Here is a 16,073-nt window from a genome sequence, read left to right as displayed (position 1 = left end):
CGCATGCGCGGAGGCTTTTTTTTTTTTTTTTGGTTATTTTTTATTTTTTATTTTTATAAACCTTTATTTATTAACTGCAATATTTACAAACAGCTGAGAAACAACAATCAAAATAAGTACAAAAACAGCGCCAGGGCGGCGGTTAGGCTACGTCTCATGAGGTGGCGTAAGCTAGCCAATGATGTGTCATGTGCAGCTCACGTGACGACGGCGTCTCCTTTGCTGGAAAAATTCGAAAAATGGCGCAGGAAAACACTACCGATAGTTTAGCGGAGAAACATCTTGAGGTTATTGCTTCAATGGAGAAAAGTGTACGACCTAAGTCGTCAAAAGTGTGGGAACACTTTACTTTAAAGACTTCAAAGAAGACCGTTTCCTGCAAAATGGCACGGAAGTACAACATTGCATCAGGAGCACCTGAAGAAGAAACATGTTGGAGCCATGGATAAAGGGAAGAACTCACAGTACGTAACTTTTTAAGTCCATAGTGGCAACAAGCATTCATGAGTTCAGCTTTTTTGTGAGTAACGTTAAAGTTATGCCTTTGTTGCAACGCGGGGCTGATAATGTGTCTCCGGCACATTTGACTCCGTTTTGAGAGAGAAAACGCACGGTTACCAATTTCGAAATAAACGTAACGGACAGAAATATCTCAGGTTGGTTTCATAATGGATCAATGTAGCCGGGCTGATAAAGCTATATAAATATATTTAGATTTGAGTGACGCTTTAGTATAACTAAACGTTATGAAGGTGCTGGAATATTTCATGCTATTATTCAGAGGCAGCCTAAAATGAATCCTTTATTATTCACAACAGAAACGTGTACAATATCTGATTCAGTTCTGATGAGTTACATTTCTGTGTTACTATTGGTGTATGCTGCACCCCCAATGTCCACAACATGGTGCCAGTATTCTTTTTTTTTTAAAATAAAAGACTGGAAAGGATAGAAATGTAGTTTGTCTCTTTTATCCGATTATTAATCCATTAATCGACGTAATAATCGACAGATGAATCGATTATCAAATTAATCGTTAGTTGCAGCCCTAATATATATATATATATATATATATATATATATATATATATATATATATATACATACGTATATAGATATAGATATATACACATATATATATATGTATGTATATATGTGTGTATATATATATATATATATATATATATATATATATATATATATATATATATATACACACATATATACATACATATATATATATACATACATATATATATATATACACACACATATATACATACATACATACATACATACATATATATATATATATATATATATATATATATATATATATATATATATATATATATATATATATATATATATATATACACACACACACAGACATATACTCTCTTAGAATAATACACAACTCACATAATGTTTTTTCTGTTGTGACTGTGTCAGAGGTAGACATGCATTCTACTGAGATTGCATATTATGATGCGTTCAGTTTATCGCAGCACCAAGCAAACAATCTGAAAATTCCCGTCATATCAATTCCTAGATATGGTCGAAACTATTTAAAGTGCACTACGCATAATAAACGCAACATTGTTAATATTGCTACTACGGATAATCTCAACAAAAACTCGTCAAAACAGCCCAATACATATAATATTGGCTTTTTAAACATAAGATCATTGTCTCCCAAAACGTTAGTAGTTAATGAGGTCATTAGAGACAACAATCTAAACGTCATAGGTCTTAGCGAAACCTGGCTCAAACCAGATGATTTTTTTGCGCAAAATGAGGCATCTCCTCCTGACTATACGAGTGCACATATTGCCCGCCCCCTTAAAAGAAGTGGGGCGGGGGGGGGGGGGGGGGGGGGGGGTCGCACTAATATACAATGAACACTTTTACCTTACCCCTAACCTAAATAATAAATATAAATCGTTTGAGGTGCTTACTATGAGGTCTGTCACACCGCTGCCTCTCGACCTGGCTGTTATCTAACGCCCCCCAGGGCCCTATTTGGACTTTATCAGTGAATTCTCAGAGTTTGTTGCTGATCTAGAGACGCACGCCGACAATATAATCATAATGGGGGACTTTAATATTCATATGAATACCCCATCGGACCCTCAGTGCGTGGCGCTCCAGACTATAATTGATAGCTGTGGTCATACACAAATAATAAATGAACCCACACATCGCAACGGTAATACGATAGATCCAGTGCTTGTCAGAGGTGTCACCACCTCCAAAATTATGATACTTCCATATACTAAAGTAATGTCCGATCATTACCTTATACAATTTGAAGTTTTGACTCATTTTCAACAAGCTAATAATAATAATAACTGCAATAGCGGCCGCATTATTAATGCTGCCACAACGATGACTCTTGCTGACCTACTGCCTTCGGTAATGGCACCATTCCCAAATTATGTCGGCTCTATTGATAACCTCACTAACAACTTTGACGATGCCCTGCGCGAAACCATTGATAGTATAGCACGGCTAAAGCAAACAAGGGCCCCTAAAAGGCGCACCCCATGGTTTACAGAAGAAATTAGAGCTCATAAATTATCATGTAGAAAGCTGGAACGCAAATGGCGCGCAACTAAACTTGAGGTTTTCCATCAAGCATGGAGTGATAGTTTAATAACTTATAAACGCATGCTTACCTTAGCTAAAGCTAAATATTACTCAAATCCCATCCGCCTCAACAAAAACGATCCTAAATTTCTGTTTAGTACAGTGGCATCGCTAACCCAACAAGGGACTCCTCCCAGTAGCTCCACCCACTCAGCAGAGGACTTTATGAATTTCTTTCATTTCATTTCATTTCATTTTTATTCATCTCCTTCATTGATGTGCATCTTTGATAGACAATTATAACACAATTATTCAGTTACACCGTTACACACCAATGCCTGAGAAGGAGTCTCTCTATTTTTGATGAAATAACAGAGGAATTATTACGGCGTGTAAGTGGGATAAAACAAACAACATGTTTACTTGACCGACTTCCTGGGAAACTTATCAAGGAACTGTTTGTATTATTAGGTCCATCAGTGTTAAATATTATAAACTTATCACTTTCCTCTGGCACTGTTCCCCTAGCATTCAAAAAAGCGGTTATTCATCCTCTGCTCAAAAGACCTAACCTCGATCCTGACCTCATGGTAAACTACCGACCGGTCTCCCACCTTCCGTTTATTTCCAAAATTGTCGAAAAAATTGTTGCACAGCAGCTAAATGAACACTTAGTGTCTAACAATCTCTGTGAACCCTTTCAATCCGGTTTCAGGGCAAATCACTCTACGGAGACAGCCCTCGCAAAAATGACTAATGATATATTGCTAACGATGGATTCTGATGCGTCATCTATGTTGCCGCTTCTTGATCTTAGCGCCGCTTTCGATACCGTCGATCATAATATTTTATTAGAGCGTATCAAAACACGTGTTGGTATGTCAGACTTAGCCTTGTCTTGGTTTAACTCTTATCTTACTGACAGGATGCAGTGCGTCTCCCATAACAATGTGACCTCGGACTATGTCAAGGTAACGTGCGTAGTTACCCAGGGTTCGGTTCTTGGCCCTGCACTCTTTAGTATTTACATGCTGCCGCTAGGTGACATCATCCGCAAATACGGTGTTAGCTTTCACTGTTATGCTGATGACACCCAACTCTACATGCCCCTAAAGCTGACCAACACGCCGGTTTGTAGTCAGCTGGAGGCGTGTCTTAATGAAATAAAACAATGGATGTCCGCTAACTTTTTGCAACTCAACGCTAAGAAAACGGAAATTCTGATTATCGGTCCTGCTCGACACGACACCTATTTAATAATACCACCTTAACATTTGACAACCAAACAATTACACAAGGCGACTCGGTAAAGAATCTGGGTATTATCTTCGACCCAACTCTCTCGTTTGAGTCACACATTAAGAGTGTTACTAAAACGGCCATTCTTTTATCTCCGTAATATCGCAAAAAATCTGTTCCATTTTGTCCACTAGCGACGCTGAGATCATTTTCATGCGTTCGTCACGTCTCGTCTCGATTACTGTAACGTATTATTTTCGGGTCTCCCTATGTCTAGCATTAAAAGATTACAGTTGGTACAAAATGCGGCTGCTAGACTTTTGACAAAAACAAGAAAGTTTGATCATATTACGCCTATACTGGCTCACCTGCCATGGCTTCTTGTGCACTTAAGATGTGACTTTAAAGTTTTACTACTTACGTATAAAATACTACACGGTCTAGCTCCAGCCTATCTTGCCGATTGTATTGTACCATATGTCCCGGCAAGAAATCTGCGTTCAAAGAACTCCGGCTTATTAGTGATTCCCAGAGCCCAAAAAAAGTCTGCGGGCTATAGAGCGTTTTCTATTCGGGCTCCAGTACTCTGGAATGCCCTCCCGGTAACAGTTAGAGATGCTACCTCAGTAGAAGCATTTAAGTCCCATCTTAAAACTCATTTGTATACTCTAGCCTTTAAATAGACCCCCTTTTTAGACAAGTTCATCTGCCGTTTCTTTTCTTCTCTCCTCTGCTCCCCTCTCCCTTGGGGAGGGGGAGTTGCACAGGTCCGGTGGCCATGGATGAAGTGCTGGCTGTCCAGAGTCGGGATCCCGGGTGGACCGCTAACCTGTGCATCGGTTGGGGACATCTCTGCGCTGCTGACCCGTCTCCGCTCGGGACGGTTTCCTGCTGGCCCCACTATGGACTGGACTCTCACTGATGTGTTGAATCCACTGTGGACTGGACTTTCACAATATTATGTCAGACCCACTCGACATCCATTGCTTTCGGTCTCCCCTAGAGGGGGGGGTACCCACATATGTGGTCCTCTCCAAGGTTTTTCATAGTCATTCACATCGACGTCCCACTGGGGTGAGTTTTTCCTTGCCCGTATGTGGGCTCCGTACCGAGGATGTCGTTGTGGCTTGTGCAGCCCTTTGAGACACTTGTGATTTAGGGGTATATAAATAAACATTGATTGATTGATTGATTGAAGTCTGACCTATTTTTGCATATAAATAGTAACCTACCTGCTGGTTTAAGTCTGTTTACCCAAAACAGTCTTGCTTTATTGTCCTACACTCGACAATAACTCTTGGACGTCGGAATTCAACGAACCGACATCTTTATCGCCGACTTGCAACTTCCCGTTGAGATCGCTCGGACACTGGGAGCTCTCACCAGAGCGAGGCTGGCTGCGATAGCATATCGCCTGCGCCGAGAACGTAAGCAAAGGAGAGGGAAGCTAGGGGGCTGCGAGCTAAGGCTAACGCCGAACCGGCTATTGCTCCTTTCCATCTTCCTCGCTAATGTGCGTTCTCTGGTGAATAAAATGGATGAACTCCGGCTGCGGATTATCAACAACAACTAGATTAAGGACAGCAACGTGATTATTTTCACCGAAACCTGTCTTAATAGCGGAATACCCGACAGTGCTATCGAGCTAACCGATAACATCCACAGAGCGGACCGATCAGCTGATGACTCGGGGAAGACCAGAGGTGGGGGTCTGTGTGTTTAGTAAACAAGGCATGGTGCACAGACAGTACTACCATAGACAGTCATTGCTCTGCTGATGTGGAATATCTTATGGTTAAAAGTAGACCTTTCTACCAACCTAGAGAGTTTACAGCGACCATAGTGAAAGCAGCCTACATCCCTCCAGATGCTAAAGCTAAGCTAGCAATGAAACAACTTTATGCTAGCATTAGCAAACAGCAGGACATACACCCTGAGGCAGCCTTTATTGTTGCTGGATACTTCAACCACTCCAATTTAAAGTCTGTACTCCCTAAATTTTACCAACATGTCTCCTGTCCTACCAGAGGGGACAGGACACTGGACCATGTATATACCAACATTCCTGAGGATTACTAAGCCTCCCATCTACCCCACCTCGGGCAATCAGATCACCTCTCTTTGTTCCTGAACCCCAAGTACACACCGTGTGAAACCATCAACCAGGACAATCAAAGGGTGGCCTGAGGGAGCAGATTCTGAGCTGCAGAACTGGTTTCAGCAGACTGACTAGAGCTCGTTTGCCACCCAGTCTACCCAGGACTACCATATCGACTTCAACGTCTACACCTCCTTCGTTGTGTACATCAACACCAACATCGATGATGTCACCACCCTCAAACAGATAACCACGTACCCTAACCAGAAGCCGTGGATGAACAGAGAGGTACGTCAACTGCTAAAGGCGCGTGACACCGCTTTTTAGATCTGGTGACAGGCCTACTGTTCAGCCAGGGCCAACCTGAACAAGGGAATTAACCGGGCCTAGCAGAACCACAAGCTGAGGGTAGAGGAGCACTTTGCAAACTCTGACCCCTGACACATGTGGCAGGGCATCCATGCCATCACGGATTATAAACCCTCCGGCAACTCTCTCCCAACCACCGGCGCCTCCCTGCCGGACGAGCTCAATAACTTCTACGCTCGTTTCGACCGGGACAACCAGGAGACGGCCATCAAGACTGCTCTCCCTGCTGACCTCCAACCCCTACCTCTCTCCCCCACCGAGGTGTGTGCAGCACTGAGCAGAACGAATGCACGCAAAGCAGCTGGCCCTGATGGCATTCCCAGTCGTGTGCTCAGGAACTGTGCTGAGCAGTTGACCGTGGTGCTAACTGACATCTTCAACCTGTCACTAGCTCAGGCAGTTGTCACAGTATGCTTCAAGACCACCTCCATCGTGCCATTGCCGAAACACTCCTCTGCGGTGAGCCTCAACGACTTCCGCCCCGTCGCACTCACCCCAATCATGTTGAAGTGCTTCGAGCGGCTGGTCCTGGCTCACCTCAAAGCTGGACTTTCCCCCTCACTGCATAAACACCAGTTTGCCTACCGTGAGAAGCGGAGCACTGAGGACGCCATCTCCTCAGCTCTACACTCCGCTCTTTCTCATCTGGATGAGAGCAACACCCATGTGAGAATGCTGTTCATCGACTACAGCTCAGCATTCAACACCATCAACCCCTCTCAACTCATCTCCAAACTTGGTGCCCTCACAGAAACCAAGAAGCTGGACATTAACCCGTCTGTCTGCAACTGGATACTGGACTTCCTAACCATCAGACCCCACTTTGTTAAGTTAGACCACCTCACCTCCTCCACCCTCTCCGTAAACACTGGCGTCCCACAGGGCTGTGTGCTGAGCCCCCTCCTCTACTCCCTCTTCACCTACGACTGCACTCTTATACATGGCACCAACACCATCATCAAGTTTGCGGACAACACAACGGTGGTGGGCCTAATCAGGAACAACGATGAGTCGACCTACAGGGAAGAGATCCAACACCTGGTGACTTGGTGTGCCAACAACAACCTGGCACTCAACACCAAGAAAACCAAAGAGCTCATTGTGGACTTCAGGAAGACTATAGCTGGTGATGATAGCATTCACATATTGCTGCATATACTGTATATACTCTGATCTATATATACTTATACTATACCACATCCGTCTGAGCATACCTGCTTACCTGTATATACTATATATTAGGGGTGGGGGAAAAAATCGATTCGAATTCGAATCGCGATTCTGACGTTGTGCGATTCAGAATCGATTCTCATTTTTAAAAAATCGAATTATTTTTTTAAATTTTTATTTATTTTTATTTATTTATTTATTTTTATTAATCAATCCAACAAAACAATACACAGCAATACCATAACAATGAAATCCCTCATTGACATTATCATTAGATATTAAAATAAAAAAGAACAATAGTGTCACAGTGGCTTACACTTGCATCGCATCTCATAAGCTTGACAACACACTGTGTCCAATATTTTCACAAAGATAAAATAAGTCATATTTTTGGTTCATTTAATAGTTAAAACAAATGTACATCATTGCAAACAGTTGATAAAACATTGTCCTTTACAATTATAAAAGCTTTTTACACAAATCTACTACTCTGCTTGCATGTCAGCAGACTGGGGTAGATCCTGCTGAAATCTATGTATTGAATGAATAGACAATCCTTTTGAATCTTGGCAAAAATCTTACCCACACGATTATCAAATGTAATAGGAAAATTAATTCATACTGACCAAACTGGCTTCATGGAAGGTCGACAATCTTCAGACAATACAAGGAAATTGTTTAATGTTATTTACTATGCTAGAAGTCTCCCTTATCCCACAGCAGTATGTAGTGTTGATGCGGAGAAGGCATTTCACCGCATAAACTGGTCATTTATGTTTTGCACATTACGTAAATTTGGATTTGGAGATAATTTTATACAATGGATTAAGATGCTTTATACAAGGCCCATGGCATCAGTCAAAACCAATAATCATATTTCAGAACCTTTTTTGTTAAAAAGAGGAGTAAAACAGGGATGTCCTGCATCTGGATTATTATTTAATTTGGTTATTGAACCCTTAGCTGCAAAAATAAGAAGTGACAATAATATTCATGGTATAAATATTGGCTCTCAGTATAATAAGCTATCGATGTATTGTGACGACATAATTTTTTTAACTGTCACATGTTAACTCCTGTCTTCTTTATATCAATAATGTCATCACTGAATATGGCTGTTTATCAGGGTATAAAGTTAATTGGGACAAATGTGACATATTACCACTTAATAAACACTGCAAGAAATTACAAGTTCAGAACTCCAAAATTAAATTGTATTGCATTATTATGGTATTGTTGTGTATTGTTTTCAAAAAAAAAATAAAAAAATTGTTTTTGAATCGAGAATCGTTTTGAATTGAAAAAAAAAATCGATTTTGAATCGAATCGTGACCCCTAGAATCGATTTTGAATCGAATCGTGGGACACCCAAAGATTCCCAGCCCTACTATATATATATGTATATATATATACATATTCTTACTATTCTCACTAAGTATAGCTGTTTAAGTTCTGTTTATCATACCACTCAGTTCACTCCTATTCATGTAGACATACCCTCTTTAATCACCTGTATATTGTATATTCACTGTATATTACATTGTATATCACTGCTGCACTTTACTGTTTATTTGCACTCTGGTTGGATGCCAAACTTCTTTTCGCTGTACTGTAGTGATGGGATCGGCAGTTCTCTTGACTGTACTGAATCACTAGAATCAGTTCCTTAAAATGATTCGTTCAAAAAATTTGTTCACCGAATCCCCCCCCCCAAAATAAAAACATTTGGAGGGGGGGCGTGCGTAGTATAGTACAGTGCAGACATTCGCGGGAGAAGCAGCAAATAGGCGCCCACACAACACTACCGCCCCTTAGTACAGTACGTAGTACAGTACAGTGCAGACATTCGCGGGAGAAGCAGCAAATAGGGTGAACGCGAGTCCCCAATCTTCTCAAAACAGCCCGCCCTACACTTTACCCCCCGCCCCCGCACAGCAGAGAGCGAGAGCGTTGTCGTTCACTGAGTGATTCATGTCGTTAATCCGCGGTGAACGAATCATTCGCTCAGTCCCTCCCCCCGCCCTCTCATTGGCTGTGTCGTTCGCCGACGTCGAGGGTTCAGTGAGTCACAGAATGCGCTAGTTCCACTCATACCGGCATGGTCGCGGCGGAGCTCAACTGAACTGAGAAAGGAACGAATCAGTTCATGAAGTGATTCGGTTCAGTACGTTCACTCAAAAGATTTGTTCTTTCGAACGAATCGTTCGCGAACGACACAACACTACTGTACTGTACTTGTGCTGTGCAATGACAATAAATTAGAATCTAATCTAATCTAAAACCTTCAAATCACAGGTTGGTGAAATGTGAAACTGAGCTTGTCTAGAGCCTGTTGTTTTGGTTGCACACCCTGAGACACAACGTCCACTTAGCAGTTTACATTTATCTATTACTCAATCTTACTATCCATCCATTTTATTCAAAGTTGTTGGTCAATTCAGCGGCTTTTACAGGCTCGCTATCTCCAAAACAAGTTGCCACAACTATGGCAATTGTCCCCAATCCCTGTAAAGCTAAAATCATAATACTATTTGCATATTATAAAAGACACGTATGCACTTTTATCAGTGCTAATACTGCAGACCTTGTCTTTGTTTTCAAATTTGAGACCAATGCTGTACCAGCTACCTGTGACCATTGTTAAATAAATTATGTTAATCATCCCCAAACGGCCTGATCCTTGGAGGTGTACAAAATAGTAATGCTGATTACAACACCACTTAAGTAAAAAAAGAACAGTTCCAATAAATTTGATAGGCATTCATGCCCAAAATAGTGTAAGTATGTACATGTACTGAAAGTATGTTTTCCCAGAATTCAGTAGCGGCGTACTGTATTAAGCTCAGTAATGTATGGTTTTGGTTTGGGTTTTATCATAAAAAAAACAGAATTACATACAAATCAAAAAAACATTCATAAAATCGGGCACCTTTAGATTAATTTATAGATGAAATGTCGGTGCCAAGCTCTGCTCATACTATAAATTAGACGCCTCCTTTCTGAGCCGATCACAACCTATAAGGCGTAGTATACTGCAATGACATGTCCTGATCATGCACCAGCACTAGTCAGATTTACTGTTCCACTGCCCCCTTCCAGTGCAGTTTACCCTCGACTGAAACTTCAAGACAAAACACTAAGTCAAATGACGAGCAGAGTCCTCCTCCAGATTTACAGTACATTATGCCAGACACTCTGTGCCTGACTTGGTTGTATATCTGCCAAAGATTTATGGAGTATGTTAGAAAGAAGTGATGGGAGCGGTGTCCTCAGGGATGACATACATATACACACTTAACAAAGTGATAGAATGATGACAATGTCAGTGGCGAATGGCTCATAAACCTGACCGCTCAATCCCATTCTTGCAATCAAACACAAATGAAGGACATTCCTCCTGAAGTCTACACATATAAATATGGTACATAATGTATAGATAAAGCCAATTTTCTTTTCTTTTGGCTCATTCTTTCCCACTACCATTTCTACATCACAAATCGATTTTCAAAAGAAAACAATTATTATCATTGTTTTTAAAACTGTCCTATCCAGCCACTTTGGCAAATCATATTGTTGATGTAGAAGCCCATATCTGCTGTACAGATTAATTCCCCCCCCCACAAAAAAGAAAAAAAAAAAAAAGAGTGTGATACTTGTCTTATTTGTATTTGACTTTATTAAATGTTTGGATATAATTTTATGAAACAAAACCATTTAAAAAAAAAGTAATATATAAACTATTCACAGCTGTTCAGTATCTGTTTTATGGAGGAATGTAGTCTATATAAATGGCACCTAATGTCATTAAAAAATATTGATTTTGAATTGAGAATTGTTTCAAATCGAGAATAGATTCTCAAATCGTTACATCCAAGAATCAAATCGTGTTGTGCCCAAAGATTCACAGCCCTAATACACACACACAGGTTTAGTATTTACTTAATAGTAAGGCTGTCAACGTTAACACATGTGATTAAAGGAAAAAAAAAAAATTGCGTAACCATAAATGAATAAAGATGAATCACAGTGTTTGTTTTGACCTGCGGAAGGCAGCACGCATTGCATTGCACAGGCAGTGATCATGTCACACGCCAGTGTGATGATAGTTAGAGTGATGTGCTCTGCACCCTTCAAAACAAACTCAGCCAGAACTTTGGATAAAACTGAGGTAATTAGTCGGTATTGCAGCGACAGACGTTATCACGACACACATCAAGTTTAAAATAGCATCTTAAAGCGAAACATGAACGTGAGGATGGCATCGCGAGCATGAATGCTACATGGACGTCGTACAAACTAGAGGCAGTTTGTACAAAAAAGAAATCATCCGAATAGGTAAGCTTGTCTGTGTAACCAAGGTTTAGGAATTAGATGAAGCTCAGCAGAAAAGTCAGACCATAACGAGGGAATCGAGAGGCACCTTCTTTATTGACAACCATCATGTCTCTCGTCACACACTGGCTTGTCGTCAAGGCACCGCACGCACGCACGCACGCACGCACGCACGCACGCACGCACGCACACACGCACACACGCACACACGCACACACGCACACACACTTCCGGCTTCACAATAACAGCGCAACACATCACATGCGGTCCAACTACGCAAACAAAATGAAAAATGGCTTACATTTGTTTAATCAACTGGTTAATTAAGGAAGAGTAAATGCAGATGTAAATAGAGCACTATGTAAAGTTGTTTATGGGTATCTTTAGTATATTCTCTATTAACATACTGTACATCTGTCCCTAGTTTCCTATATTATTGCAGAGACTTTCAAAATGTGCACTTAATTCTTGCTATACTTACTGTCACCAAGTTTTGAGCAAATCAATGACTTGCAGTCAAGTAAAACATTTAAAAAACGTTCCTGTTTGACATTCTGACTACCAAATTACATTTGTATTCAAATATAAAGGTATTTTCTTAAGCGAGTTGTATTCATGCAAGACAATAACCTGTGCTTAATCATGATTAATCATAGTTCAAGTGTGTGGACTGCAGGTTGACAATAGAAGTGTGTGCCTCGGCATATTGTTAAATACATGTGCAAACGTACTAGAGGAATATGAATAACTTTTGATGTTTTATTGGCAACATAGAACATTACATGGTACTAAGAGTGGTTGAACTCAGGAGCAACACAATATGGATGCAATTAAACCGGCAGGTCAGTTGAAACTGTCTGGAAATGTGGATGCAAGTTGGAGGGCACTTAAGCAGCACTTCCGGCTGTACATCGCTGTTGTTGGAGTGGAACGGCGAGCAGATGAAAGAAAGATTGCCAAGCTGCTCACCATAGCAGGTCCAGAAGCAATAGAAGTATTCAACACTTTTGTGTTTGCTCAACCTGATGACAAAATAAAATATGAAAAGGTCCTAAAGATGTTTGACGAACACTTCTTTACAAGAAAAAATTAAATGCCTGTAGCAAAAGGATGAGTCGTTCGACACTTTTCTCACCGACCTTAAAATCAAAGCACAATCTTGCAAACAAGTTTCAAGTTAAAAATTGTAAGAGTAAAGACAACAACACACAAATTCATGTGCAGAGATGAAATAGCCTATAAATTCCCTACTGTATTCAAAGGACATGTTATCCCACATATACAATATTTGGCTCAAGGATGATGCCTGTTGCATGCCCTGAGGAGAGTTCCAGTACCACTCAGGGAAAGCTTAAACAAAGAGCTAGACATAATGACTCAGATGGGGTCATAGCGTAAGTGGAAAAGCCCATACACTGGTTTAACTCCATAACTTGTGTCAAAAAGAAGAACACAAATCCCATCAGGATCTGCCTTGATCCCAAAGATCTAAATGAGAATATTCAAAAGTGAGCATTATCAAATTCCAAAAAGAGAGGATATAATCAGTGATATGGCAGGTGTAAAGTTTTTCAGCAAACCTGAGGCTTCTCATAGATTTTGGCAGATGAGGCTCGACAGTGAAAGCAGCATGTACACCACTTTCAACGGTACGGTTTCCTGAGACTCCTGTTTGGCATCAAATCAACACCTACAATTTTACACAGAGCAATGGAGTCCATCATAGAAGGACTGGAAGGCACCCGAGTCTACATAGATGACCTTGTGGTTTGGGGAAAAACACGACAACAACATGATGAAAGGTAGGAAAATCTTTTTTAAAGAATATGGACTGGTGTTATCCCGATTACAATAATTTGGTACCGGTACCAAAATGTATATCAATACTTTTCGATCCTAAATAAAGGGTGCTTAAAAAAACGTCAATATAGCTTTATTTTAACATAAAACGGTACAATATATTAAACATGTTTCCTATTGAACTCAAGGAACAATTTTAGATAGTTAAAAATTAAAACATTGGGCTTTACAATTTTATATATTACATATAGTCTGCCATAATCAAGGATTAAGTTAGAATAGAATAAAAAGCTTTATTGACATTATATTAAATGCTTTGTGATTTATAGTTGCCACTTCTGGTCTGTGCTTTAAGAAAAATACAATTATTAGTAAATAGTAACCGAAACTATGTATAAAAGTACACAGATAAGCCACGTAGCAGGTAAAACACACAATGTTAAAGATAAAACATAAATTGAAGGAATTTGTTCCAAAATTCGGTCATTTCACTTGCATTAGTTGACGCTAATTGGGCAGTTTTAACTCTGCTAATATTTGGCATCAAGCCAAGCAGCTGTGTGCGCATCTACGTCTCTGTATGTGCACAACAGGGGAGCTGGTTGACTTATGAGAGCAGCAGTATGTGTGTTTGCGAGAATGACAATGGGTTGGGTGAGTGACGTCAGTGAGTGAGTGGGCGAATAAAAAGAGAGAGCGTTAGAGTGTGCACTGTGCCGTAGAGTAATGAACGGGTCCGGTTGTATCCTGCAAAACTAATAATTCATTCTGACCCGAAAACAGAGCTTAGCAGACCCATTGCCGCCGACGAAAACATTGCAGGGAACGGCTGCCCTGTGCTGCTTGACTATGGTCTGCATGGGAGCCGAACAGCAGGAAACGTGTAACAACTACATTATTACCGGTCCCTTTTTATATCTCCTTGTGCACATCTGAATGCTTATTCTTTAAATGTTTACCTAAGTTTGTATCTCCGTATTGCGCTTCACAAACCCTCTTTATTAACCAGTAGAATTGTCGTTTTTTGCCATTATTCCTCTCCTTGATGTTATTGCTTGTAGGCGCTTTGTGTGTGCATTTTGACACACCCGACATCATGCGCCTTTGCTCTGTAGTCATCGCCGCACAGCATCATGCAGATGTTGAAACGGTACTGGTATTTTTCAAAAGCAGTATAGTACAGTTTCCAATTAATTAGTACAACTGTACTTTATTATACCGCACAACACTAAACTGGACTAAAACTGAACAGCGCAAAATTTATTTTTGGAGTCACAGAAATGACTTTCTTATGAGACAAGATTACAAGTGAAGTGGTGGTGCCAGATCAGTCTACGATGAAAGATACACTATATTGCCAAAAGTATTTGGCCTCCTGTCTTGACTCACATATGAACTTGAAATGCCATCCCATTCCTAACCCATAGGGTTCAATATGACATTGGTCCACCTTTTGCAGCTATTACAGCTTCAACTCTTCTTGGAAGGCTGTCCACAAGGTTGCGGAGTGTTTATAGGAATTTTCGACCATTCTTCCAAAAGCACATTGGTGAGGTCACACACTACTGATGTTGGTCGAGAAGGCGTGGCTCTCAGTCTCTGTTCTAATTCATCCCAAAGGTGTTCTATCAGGTTCAGGTCAGGACTCTGTGCAGGCCAGTCATGTTCATCCACACCAGACTCTGTCATCCATGTCTTTATGGACCTTGCTTTGTGCATTGGTGCACAGTCATGTTGGAAGAGGATGGGGCCTGCTCCAAACTGTGCCCACAAGGTTGGGAGCATGGAATTGTCCAAAACGTTTTGGTATCCTGGAGCATTCAAAGTTCCTTTCACTGGAACTAAGGGGCCAAGCCCAACTCCTGAAAAACAACCCCACACCATAATTACTCCTCCACCAAAATTCACACTCGACACAATGTACCGTTTTCCTGGCAACCTCCAAACTCAGACTCGTCCATCAGATTGCCAAATGAAAAAGCGTGATTCATTACTCCAGAGAAGATGTCTCCACTGCTCTAGAGTCCAGTGGTGACGTGCTTTACACCACTGCATCCGACGCTTTGCATTGGACTTGGGGATGTATGGCTTAGATCAGGGGTCTCAAACTCAATTTACCTGGGGGCCACTGGATGCAGAAACTGGGTGAGGCTGGGCCGCAACAAGAGATTTCTTAAAAAAAATCTAACATGCACTTTTTAATGAATTCACCTACTTTGAATGGCTATCCCGCCCTAGCAACATACTTGCCAACCCTCCCGATTTTTCCGGGAGACTCCCAAATTTCAGTGCCCCTCCCGACAATCTCCCAGGGCAACCATTCCCCCGAATTTGTCCCGATTTTCATCCGGGGGGGTTGATGTGTGGGGGCGCAGGGTTGGGGGGGTCTATATACCTTCTACCTTCCTAGTCACGTCCGTTGTGTCCTTGGGCAAGACACTTCACCCTTTGCCTCTGATGGCTGCTGGTTAGCGCC

The 16,073-nt window shown here is 41.1% G+C and overlaps 1 protein-coding gene across 1 annotated transcript in view; it reads right to left on the bottom strand.

The window, feature by feature from the left end:
• Positions 1-16,073, bottom strand: part of fancl (FA complementation group L) — a 123,645-nt gene that overhangs the window by 61,257 nt on the left and 46,315 nt on the right. The window lies entirely within an intron of this gene.

Source organism: Entelurus aequoreus, linkage group LG09 (genome assembly GCF_033978785.1).
Source record: "Entelurus aequoreus isolate RoL-2023_Sb linkage group LG09, RoL_Eaeq_v1.1, whole genome shotgun sequence".
In the NCBI taxonomy this organism is placed as follows: Eukaryota; Metazoa; Chordata; class Actinopteri; order Syngnathiformes; family Syngnathidae; genus Entelurus; species Entelurus aequoreus.
Note: the sequence above shows the minus strand (reverse complement) of the source record. Positions and strands in the feature narration are given on the sequence as shown.